The sequence below is a fragment of the Triticum urartu genome, chromosome 2, assembly GCF_003073215.2.
Source record: "Triticum urartu cultivar G1812 chromosome 2, Tu2.1, whole genome shotgun sequence".
Classification (NCBI taxonomy): Eukaryota; Viridiplantae; Streptophyta; class Magnoliopsida; order Poales; family Poaceae; genus Triticum; species Triticum urartu.
Window position 1 is genome coordinate 344,199,380 of NC_053023.1, and position 11,383 is coordinate 344,210,762.

Genomic DNA, 11,383 nt, shown 5'->3' on the forward strand with positions numbered 1-11,383 from the left:
TCATGTCATCATATGCATTGCATTTGCATATTTGTTCGTCTCATGCATCCGCCATTTCCCCATTGTCTGTTTTGCAATCCGGCGCTCCTATGTCCTCCGGTGCCCCCTTTCTACCTCTTTTTGTGTGTGGGGGTTAAACGTTTTCGGATTGGACCGAGACTTGTCATGCGGCCTTGGTTTACTATCGGTAGACCGCCTGTCAAGTTTTATGCCATTTGGACTTCGTTTGATACTCCAACGGTTAACCGAGGGATCGAAAAGGCCTCGTGTGTGTTGCAGCCCAACACCCTTCCAAAGTGGCCCAAAACCCACCTAAACCTCCTCCATCATCTAGAGCATTCGATCACGATCGCGTGGCCGCAAACCGCACCTCATTTGGAGCTCCCTAGCTCCCTCTACCTCTATAAATAGACCCCCCCCCATTCCAAATTTCCGATCTCTCCCCTAAAACCCTAGCCCCCTTCTTCCTCCGCGCGCCGGACAACGACCGTCGTCGCCGGACGTGTCCACTTCGTCCGCCGCCGGCACGTGGCACGCCTCCATTGGGCTGCGCCTCAGCCCCACTTCTCCGCACCCGCCGCCGGCCCGGGGCAGCCCAGGCGGGGCCCTCCAAGCCCATCAGCCGGGCCGCGCCCCCGCGCCCGATGCCTCCCGTAAGCTGCCCACTGCGCCGCCCGTCCGCCTCCTCGCCGGCGTTTGCTCCGCCCGCCGCCGCACGACTCCGGCGAGGGTCGCCGCCGCCCGCCGTCCCCGTCGACCCGCCGGACCGCTCCGCCGCGCCGTCCTCCGCCGTGCCTCCTCGTCGTCCGAGCCAGCGCCCCTCCTCTCCGGCCAGCTCCGGCGAGCTCCGCCACCTCCGGCCGCCTCACTCTCCTGTCCGGTGAATAAGGTTTGCGGCGAACCTCGGGATCCGCGCCGGCTGGATCTGGATCTGGAACTTCGAGGGTTGACCTTTTCGTCCCTAAACCCTAGCTTTTTGCAATCTTTGACATGTCATAACTCTGTTATCGTAGCTCCGATTCGTGCGTGTAGCATATCAAAATGTTCTTCTCGACGAGTACATCATTTCATCTCATTCCATCATTTTTATTAGAGCTCATCTTGATGACCGAAATGTCGTTGGAAGAGGGCCATGTGATGATTATGTCAGATCTGTTTCAGCAAATGGCCTTTTGTCATTTTTGCCATGATTAATGTGTGCATGCTATGATCCTGAGCTCTACATGTGTTTTGATGTATGCCATTCCATCTTTACAGGGGTGTATGCCATGTATTTTTGTGATCTTTGTGATGACTAGCACAAGCATGCAAAGTAGCTTACTCAATGATGTTGATTTCAGGGACTTAGAATTTCACTAAGTCTTTGTCCTGTTTTTGTCTTTATGCCATATATTCATGTTGTTTCCTAGTGATCCGTGCCTCTTTTGAGGATGATCAATAAGGATGTTTTGTTAATATTGTGGTTCTCTATCCATACATGTCTTTGTTTGCATTTATGGAGCACCCTAGCTTGAGCCAATCGAGCTCTACTTTTGCTATAAAATGTTCCTGGCAGATTGTTGACATGTTTAGTGATTTTGCCAAGCTTGTTGTTGTTGATCCGTGCATGCTATGTTGTTGTTCTTTCCATGTCTAGCTTCTATGCCATGTATACTTGCTGGGTGTATGCTTAGTTTGTCATGCCATGCTTTGTAGTGAGTGCATCGAGCTCGTAAACATGCCTACTTGTTAATCTGTTTTGCATGTTCCAGTTTTTCACTAAGTCTGAATCTGTTTATGTTTTTGCTATGTTCACATGCTTGTAATTGTATTTTATGATCCCTTTTGGATCATGGTCACTAAGGGACTTTTGTTACATGCTTTGAGTAGCTTCATGCCATGCCTTCCTTTTCCATGTTATGTTCCTGTAGCATGTAGTTATCATGCTCTAAACATTGCTTCCTGGTGATAAATTCCCGACTTGTTATTTCACTAAGTCTGAAATCTGTAATCATTTGCACTTTTGCCATGCTTGTTTGAACCTGTTAATGAGTGAATTAGCCGTAGACTAGTGTTCATCTTTTGTCAAGCATCTTGAGTGTATCCCTGCCATGTATTTTGTTGCTATGTTTGAGTGTTGTAGCATATTTATCTTGATGCATTTAGATGGCCTCATGCTGTTAAACGCAGACCGGTGCCATATTTGTTTTGCTTGTCATTTCCAAACCGTGCATCCGATTCCGATGATCTTTATATCAATTTTGATCGAAATCAACTCACCTTTCCAGTGGCACTCTTGGATTTCCATGTTGAGGCCAGGTTGAATCATTCCTTTCCAAATCACGCATATGCATCACATACCGCATCCCGCATATCATGCCATGTTCATGTGTTGGTTGTTTACTATGTTGTGTGCTTCTTTCCGGTGTTGCTTTTTCGGCTTGGTTCCTATAATGTCGCGTTTGTGAGGACCCGTTCGAATACGTCCGTTTGTCTTCTTCATGGACTCGTTCTTCTTTCTTGCGGGATTTCAGGCAAGATGATCATACCCTCGAAATCACTTCTATCTTTGCTTGCTAGATGCTCGCTCTTTTGCTATGCCTATGCTACGATGCCTACCACTTGCTTATCATGCCTCCCAAATTGCCATGTCAAACCTCTAATCCACCATGTCCTAGCAAACCGTTGTTTGGCTATGTTACCGCTTTGCTCAGCCCCTCTTATAGCGTTGCTAGTTGCAGGTGAAGATTGGAGTCCGTTCCTTGTTGGAACTTGTTTATTGTTGGGATATCACCATATTATCTTGTTTATCTTAATGCACCTATATACTTGGTAAAGGGTGGAAGGCTCGGCCTTATGCCTGGTGTTTTGTTCCACTCTTGTCGCCCTAGTTTCCGTCATATCGGTGTTATGTTCCCGGATTTTGCATTCCTTACACGGTTGGGTTATAATGGGAACCCCTTGATAGTTCGCCTTGAATAAAACTCCTCCAGCAATGCCCAACCTTGGTTTTACCATTTGCCTCCTAGCCTCTTTTTCCCTTGGGTTTCCGGAGCCCAAGGGTCATCTTTATTAAACCCCCCGGGCCAGTGCTCCTTTGAGTGTTGGACCAAAACAGAGCCACTTGCAGCGCCACCTTGGGGAAACTTAAGGGTTGGTTTTAGTTGTACGTAGTGTTCATCTGAGTGTGCCCTGAGAACGAGATATGTGCAGCTGCTATCAGGATTTGTCGGCACATTCGGGCGGTGTTGCTGGACTTGTTTTACCATTGTCGAGGATGTCTTGTAACCAGGATGTCGAGTTTGATCGGATTGTCTTGGGAGAAGGAATGTCCTTCATTGACCGTGAGAGCTTGTGATGGGCTAAGTTGGGACACCCTCGCAGGGATTGATCTTTTGAAAGCCGTGCCCATGGTTATGGGTAGATGGGAATTTGTTAATGTCCGGTTGTAGAAAACCTGAAACTTATCTTAATTAAAATGCATCAACCGCGTGTGTAACCATGATGGTCTCTTCTCGGCGGAGTCCGGGAAGTGAACACGGTGTTGGAGTAATGCTTGACGTAGGTTGTTCTAGGATCACTTCTTGATCATAGTTGTTCGACCGTGCTTTTGCCTTCTCTTCTCGCTCTCATTTGCGTATGTTAGCCACCAAATATGATAGTCGCTTGCTGCAGCTACACCTTATACCTTTTACCCTTCCTATAAGCTTAAATAGTCTTGATCGCGAGGGTGTGAGATTGCTGAGTCCCCGTGACTCACAGATACTTCGAAAACCAGTTTGCGGGTGCCGATGTTACCGAGAAGGTGACGCAACCAAGCTCAAGGAGGAGCTCGATGAAGATCTTGTCCTTTGTGTTGTTTCGTTCTAGTTGTTCAGTAGTGGAGCCCAGTTGGGACGATCGGGGATCTGTGTAGCATTTGGGGTAGTCTTCTTGTATTTTGGTTCCGGAGTCGGACCTTGATTGTATCTTGATATATAATGCTTTATTCTTGTATTGTGTGAAGTGGCGATTGTAAGCCAACTATGTTTCCTTTCCCCTTTATTTATTTACATGGGATGTTGTGAAGATTACCTCACTTGCGACATTGCTTTCAATGCGGTTATGCCTCTAAGTCGTGCTTCGACACGTGGGAGACATAGCCGCATCGAGGGTGTTACAAGTTGGTAATCAGAGCCTTCCCCGACTTAGGAGCCCCCTGCTTGACCGAATCATTGGCGTTGTTGAGTCTAGAAAAATGTTTTGAGACATTTAGGAATTATATATCAGAGAGTTAGGAATTCTTTTTACTCCTCAGTCCCTTCGTCGCTCTGGTGAGGCATCCTGACGTAGAGTTTTGACTCTTCTCTTCTCAAATTTCACTAATTTTTTTAGGATCATGCGGGTATCTTGGAATCGTTCCGATGGTTTTGTGACGAGAACATTGTTCTTGGTGCCTCCTGACATTTAGGGGTTGTGGCAGTGTCCCGGGGAGTTGAGCTCCGAGGTGTTGTCGTCACAATTTTATCGTTGCAGTTCTGGAATACCTGAGTTTTGCCGACATCGAAAATCTCTTTTATGCAGTTGTTGGTGAGATAACCTCGATGCCACCCAGTACTAGGGCGGGAGTTCAGGAGTATTGCCATAACTTGTATAACAGATGCTTTTCGAAGGTTGAGGTAAATGATTTCCGAAGGTTTCTTGGTTATGTGTTGAAGGATGGATACAACTGGATGTAGGATTTGCTAGTTTGGGTGACATATTATGCTTCCCCTGTATCCCCAACACCTAATTGCATAACCGGAAAGTTTCAGGAGTTTATAAGTGGGAATTCAAGTAGCTCTTAGGATATCTTTCCGACAGATGTATGATATGAAATTAGGGTTCGACATCTAGTGGTCCGCCTATCCACGGTTGGTTTTATAGTGGTCTCATTGTGTCTTAAAGAGTCCTTGGCTATGCCGACTCGGGGACGCTTCATATGCCATGTGCACTGCCTTGTACATGATGGTTCTATACGATCGAGCCCGTGTAGGCCCCACCATGAAAACTTCGGACGAAATCTCTATCATATGTTTGTTCTGGCTTATTCTGCAAGCCAATCATTTGTTTTTGTTTTTGAGTTGTGGTATTTGAGTTGCTTCAATGTCAAGTGTTGATTCCATACCTTTCCTAAACGGTGTTATCATGTTCCTATGTGAATACTAATCCTTCATGTTTATTGAGATGGTCATATCAATTCTTTTCACCGGTGCGATTCTCTTCAAGATGATCCTATCATTTGTCTCATCCGCAAGATCAAGTATCAGTTCTTCTCAACGGTGTTTGTTTCATCCGTCTCCAAGTTTGCCTTTGTTTTTCCCGCCCACTCACCCTTTTTCTTCAAGGACTAAGATTTCTTTATCAAGTATCTATCTTATGATTATGAAGTCTCTCCATTCTTTTTCGTCAATGTTCTTATCCGGTGATTCTCAAGAAGATGCTAACGGAGCTTCTAGTTCATCATTCTCCATTCTTTTCTTCTACGGTGGATTCAATTCAAGTTTTTTGTGTTGATCATATTCTTTTCCTTGTTTCAAATGCTTTGTCATGCCGGTGAACCTCTTAATCTTTCCCTGCTTACTATTCTTTCATTCCGGTGTGCTAAAGATATCTCAGAAGATTCGTGTTTCCACTCTTAATTCGTTCAAACTATTTTGAGGATGTTATCTCATTCAAGTCATTTAATTCAACCGGTGCAACCTCGCTTTTAAATCATTTCAACGGTGTTTCTTTTGAGTGGGCTTAACCCACAGGTCTTTTCCCAGGATCTTACCCGACTCTTCTTATTTTCCCGTAGCTATCTTCAAATTTCTTTTCAAAGTTTGACGTAAGAATGATTTATCATCAGTCAATTGCCTTTCTCCAAGATCTTTCAAATTCTTTTCATCATTGGTTCAACCTTTCTAATTTTCATCCCGGAGTATCTCAATAATTCACGGTGGTGTTTCTCGTCCTCACTCTCAAATTTTGAAGGCCGAAGAAGAGTTTCCTCTAAATCTTGCTCCATTCTCTTCAAGACTCGTGGTTCTAGTTCGATCGATTGTCAGAATTCTATTCACCCATCTGAAGCAATTCAAGAGTCTTCTCAGTTTGATTATCCGGAGCCCATCAATTCAGGTCTATTCATTCTCAGCTTTTAGTTATCATTCTCCAATCTTACCGGTGCATCGTTCAAGTGATCTCTAATCAGTTCGTGATCCCTTCGCTCTCATGTATCTAGATTGTCTCAAGTACCTTCGTTCATTTCACAATTCTTACCTGGTGATTCATCCCTTTACTTCTTTCATTTTCAATCCTTATGGTGGTTCGTTCAGGATTTCTCTTCCTTCTTTATCATATCAATTCATTCGTTGTTTCAATCCTACCAGTGTTTCGTTGAAGACCTTATCAAGTTATCGACATCTCTCTTAATCCTTTTCAACGAGAATAAGTAGTATGCCTAATCCGTTTGCTCGTCATCAATTTAAATTGGTGAAGGATACGCATAACGTAATTCTTATTATTGTTTCATCCAAGTGGTTAATTCTCTATTCCGAAGGCTCATCAAATTCCTAATTTCAATTGTTCATCTTCTCTTTTTCTCGGAGTTCCAACCTTTTTCAACTATTTCATCATGGAGATTCATCTAAATCAGTACAAGGATTCACCTTGTGTTTTCAACTTCTTTTTCCTTCCCTTTGATCATTCTTTTGTTTAACGGAGTTCTTCAGGAAGGTTCTACATGAGGGTTCATAAAGGATTTAATTTCCTTCTCGAAGTGTTCATCAAGATTCTTTTCAGGAGGAGCTCAAGCATTCATCATCTTGCATAACGAAGTCCAGTTCGTCCTATCTTATCTTTGAGGTGGTGTTTTGTCATTCGTGATTATTTCCCTTCGTGCTCCGTGATTCACAAGTTATCAAAAATGACATATATTAAATCCATCAATCTCGTCATTGGAGTTATCTTGGGTTATTTTTCACCTTAAGCTTTCCCTAAGGGTTGTTGCTATTAATGGTGATAATATATGATCCAAGTTCTTCATCTATCCTCCCGGTGAAATATTTTCTCATCGCCTTGTTCATATCAATCCAATTCTTCTTCCCGTGAGTGGCAGGTTGTCACCTCATAATTTGAGATGTAGTCCATAAGACCATATCAAGCTTATTTTTTCGTTGTTGGTTTTCCAACAACTCCATTCGACCCTTCTCCTAAAGATGCCTTTTCAAACTCTTTTGTGGCAGAAGTTGGCTTTTTCTTCTTCATTCTCCTATTTCAATTATCTATCTTCTATTCTTTTGTTCCGGAGGCATTGTGATGTTGCTCTTTTCATTCATCATCTCGAATTGTGAAGATCTTGTTCTTGTCGTGCTTATCCATTCAACCGGGGTGTTGTGCCCTCTGCTCAAGTTCTTTTCATCTTATCAAGTCTTGCATAACTTCTCAACCGAGTGCTGTTCGAATTTGTTCTTCCTTGTTCCTCTTTCCCAAACGAAGTGCTTTCAACTTCGTTCATCTCCGTCGTATTCTTTTCTCGAAATGGCTTAACCTTTTCAAGGTTCTTTGGTCTCACTCGTTTGTCAAAGAAGCAACTTAGTTTTACATCTTCTCTTTCCCTTCCGTTTTCCCTCCGGTGCCATTCTAGATCTCGGGACGAGATCCTCTCGTAGTGGTGGAGCGTCATAACGCCCCGAGACCGATGTGCCAGGTGTCCTCCAGTTTTTCGCTCTGTTTCCTTGTCATTTTCTTGCGTGTCATTAATTCTCATATCATGTCATCATGTGCATTGCATTTGCATACATGTTCGTCTCATGCATCCAAGCATTTTCCCCGTTGTCTGTTTTGCAATCTGGCGCTCCTATGTCCTCCGGTTCCCTCTTTCTACCTCTTTTCGTGTGTGGGGGTTAAAAATTTTGAGATTGGACCAAGACTTGTCATGCGGACTTGGTTTAGTACCGGTAGACCGCCTGTCAAGTTTCGTGCCATCTGGACTTCGTTTGACACTCCAATGGTTAACCGAGGGACCGAAAAGGCCTTGTGTGTGTTGCAGCCCAACAACCTTCCAAAGTGGCCCAAAACCCACCTAAACCTCCTCCATCATCTAGATCACTCGATCACGATCGCGTGGCCACAAACCGCACCTCATTTGGAGCTCCCTAGCTCCCTCTACCTCTATAAATAGACCCCCCTTCCAAATTTCGGATCTCTCCCCCAAAACCCTAGCCCCCTTCTTCCTCCGCGCGCCGCACAACGTCCGCCGGCGCCGGACGTGTCCACTTCGTCCGCCGCCGCCACGTGGCGCGCCTCCATTGGGCCGCGCCTCAGCCCCACTTCGCCGCACCCGTCGCCGACCCGGGGCAGCACAGGCGGGGCCCTCCAAGCCCATCGGCCGGGCCGCGCCCGACGCCGCCCGCCGCGCCGCCCGTCTGCCTCCTCGCCGGCGTTCGCTCCGCCCGCCGCCGCATGACTCCAGCGAGGGTCGCCGCCGTCCGCCGCCCGCCGTCTCCGCCGACCCGCCGGACTGCTCCGCCGCGCCCTCGTCGTCCGAGCCAGCGCCCCTCCTCTCCGGCCAGCTCCGGCGAGCTCCGCCACCTCCGGCCGCCTCACTCTCCTGTCCGGTGAATAGGGTTTGCGGCGAACCTCGGGATCCGCGCCGGCTGGATCTGGATCTGGAACTTCGAGGGTTGACTTTTTCGTTACTAAACCCTAGCTTTTTGCAATCTTTGACATGCCATAACTCCCTTATCGTAGCTCTGATTCGTTTGTGTAGCATATCAAAATGTTCGTCTCGACGAGTACATCATTTCATCTCATTGCATCATTTTCATTTGAGCTCATCTTGATGCCCAAAATGTCGTTAGAAGAGGGCTATGTGATGATTATGTCAGATCTGTTTCAGCAAATGGCCTTTTGTCATTTTTGCCATGGTTAATGTGTGTATGCTATGATCCTGAGCTCTACATGTGTTTTGATGTATGCCATTTCATCTTTACAGGGGTGTATGCCATGCATTTTTGTGATCTTTGTGGTGACTAGCACAAGCATGCAAAGTAGCTTACTCAATGAAGCTGATTTCAGGGACTTAGAATTTCACCAAGTCTTTGTCCTGTTTTTGTCTTTATGCCATATGTTCATGTTGTTTCCTAGTGATTCGTGCCTCTTTTGAGGATGATCAGTAAGGATGTTTTTGTTAATATTGTGGTTCTCTATCCATCCATGTCTTTGTTTGCATTTATGAAGCACCCTAACTTGAGTCAATCGAGCTCTACTTTTGCTATAAAATGTTCGTGGCAGATTGTTGACATGTTTAGCGATTTTGCCAAGCTTGTTGTTGTTGATCCGTGCATGCTATGTTGTTGTTCTTTCCATGTCTAGCTTCTATGCCATGTATACTTGCTGGGTGTATGCTTAGTTTGTCATGCCATGCTTTGTAGTGAGTGCATCGAGCTCGTAAACATGCCTACTTGTTAATCTGTTTTGCATGTTCCAGTTTTTCACTAAGTCTGAATCTGTTTATGTTTTTGCTATGTTCACATGCTTGCAATTGTATTTTATGATCCCTTTTGGCTCATGGTCACTAAGGGACTTTTGTTACATGCTTTGAGTAGCTTCATGCCATGCCTTGCTTTTCCATGTTATGTTCCTGTAGCATGTAGTTATCATGCTCTAAACATTGCTTCCTGGTGATAAATTCCTGACTTGTTATTTCACTAAGTCTGAAATCTGTAATCATTTGCACTTTTGCCATGCTTGTTTGAACCTGTTAATGAGTGAAATAGCCGTAGCCTAGTGTTCATATTTTGTCAAACATCTTGAGTGTATCCCTGCCATGTATTTTATTGCTATGTTTGAGTGTTGTAGCATATTTATCTTGATGCATTTGGATGGCCTCATGCTGTTAAACGCAGACCGGTGCCATATTTGTTTTGCTTGTCATTTCCAAACCGTGCATCCAATTCCGGTGATCTTTATATCGATTTCAACCGAAATAAACTCACCTTTCCAGTGGCACTCTTGGATTTCCAAGTTGAGGCCAGGTTCAATCATTCCTTTCCAAATCACACATATGCATCACATACCGCATCCCGCATATCATGCCATGTTCATGTGTTGGTTGTTTTCTATGTTGTGTGCTTCTTTCCGATGTTGCTTCTTCGGGTTGGTTTCGATAACGTCGCGTTTGTGAGGATCCGTTCGACTACGTCCGTTTGTCTTCTTCATGGAGTCGTTCTTCTTCCTTGCGGGATTTCAGGCAAGATGATCATACCCTCAAAATCACTTCTATCTTTGCTTGCTAGATGCTCGCTCTTTTGCTATGCCTATGCTACGATGCCTACCACTTGCTTATCATGCCTCCCAAATAGCCATGTCAAACCTCTAACCCACCATGTCCTAGCAAACCGTTGTTTGGCTATGTTACCTCTTTGCTCAGCCCCTCTTATAGTGTTTCTAGTTGCAGGTGAAGATTGGAGTCCGTTCCTTGTTGGAACTTGTTTATTGTTGGGATATCACCATATTATCTTGTTTATCTTAATGCACCTATATACTTGGTAAAGGGTGGAAGGCTCGGCCTTATGCCTGGTGTTTTGTTCCACTCTTGCCGCCCTAGTTTCTGTCATATCGGTGTTATGTTCCCGGATTTTGCGTTCCTTACACGGTTGGGTTATAATGGGAGCCCCTTGACAGTTTGACTTGAATAAAACTCCTCGAGCAATGCCCAACCTTGGTTTTACCATTTGCCACCTAGCCTCTTTTTCCCTTGGGTTTTCGGAGCCCAAGGGTCATCTTTATTAAACCCCCCGGGCCAGTGCTCCTCTGAGTGTTGGTCCAAAACAGTGCTACTTGCAGCGCCACCTCGGGGAAACTTGAGGGTTGGTTTTAGTTGTACGTAGTGTTCATCTGAGTGTGCCCTGAGAACGAGATATGTGCAGCTCCTATCGGGATTTGTCGGCACATTCGGACGGTGTTGCTGGACTTGTTTTACCATTGTCGAGGATGTCTTGTAACCGGGATGCCGAGTCTGATCGGATTGTTTTGGGAGAAGAAATATCCTTCGTTGACCGTGAGAGCTTGTGATGGGCTAAGTTTGGACACCCCTGCAGGGATTGATTTTTCGAAAGCCGTGCCCGCGGTTATGGGCAGATGGGAATTTGTTAATGTCTGGTTGTAGAAAACCTGAAACTTATCTTAATTAAAATGCATCAACCGCATGTGTAACCATGGTGGTCTCTTCTCGGCGGAGTCCGGGAAGTGAACACGGTGTTGGAGTAATGCTTGACGTAGGTTGTTCTAGGATCACTTCTTGATCATAGTTGTTCGACCGTGCTTTTGCCTTCTCTTCTCGCTCTCATTTGCGTATGTTAGCCATCAAATATGCTAATCGCTTGCTGCAGCTCCACCTCAT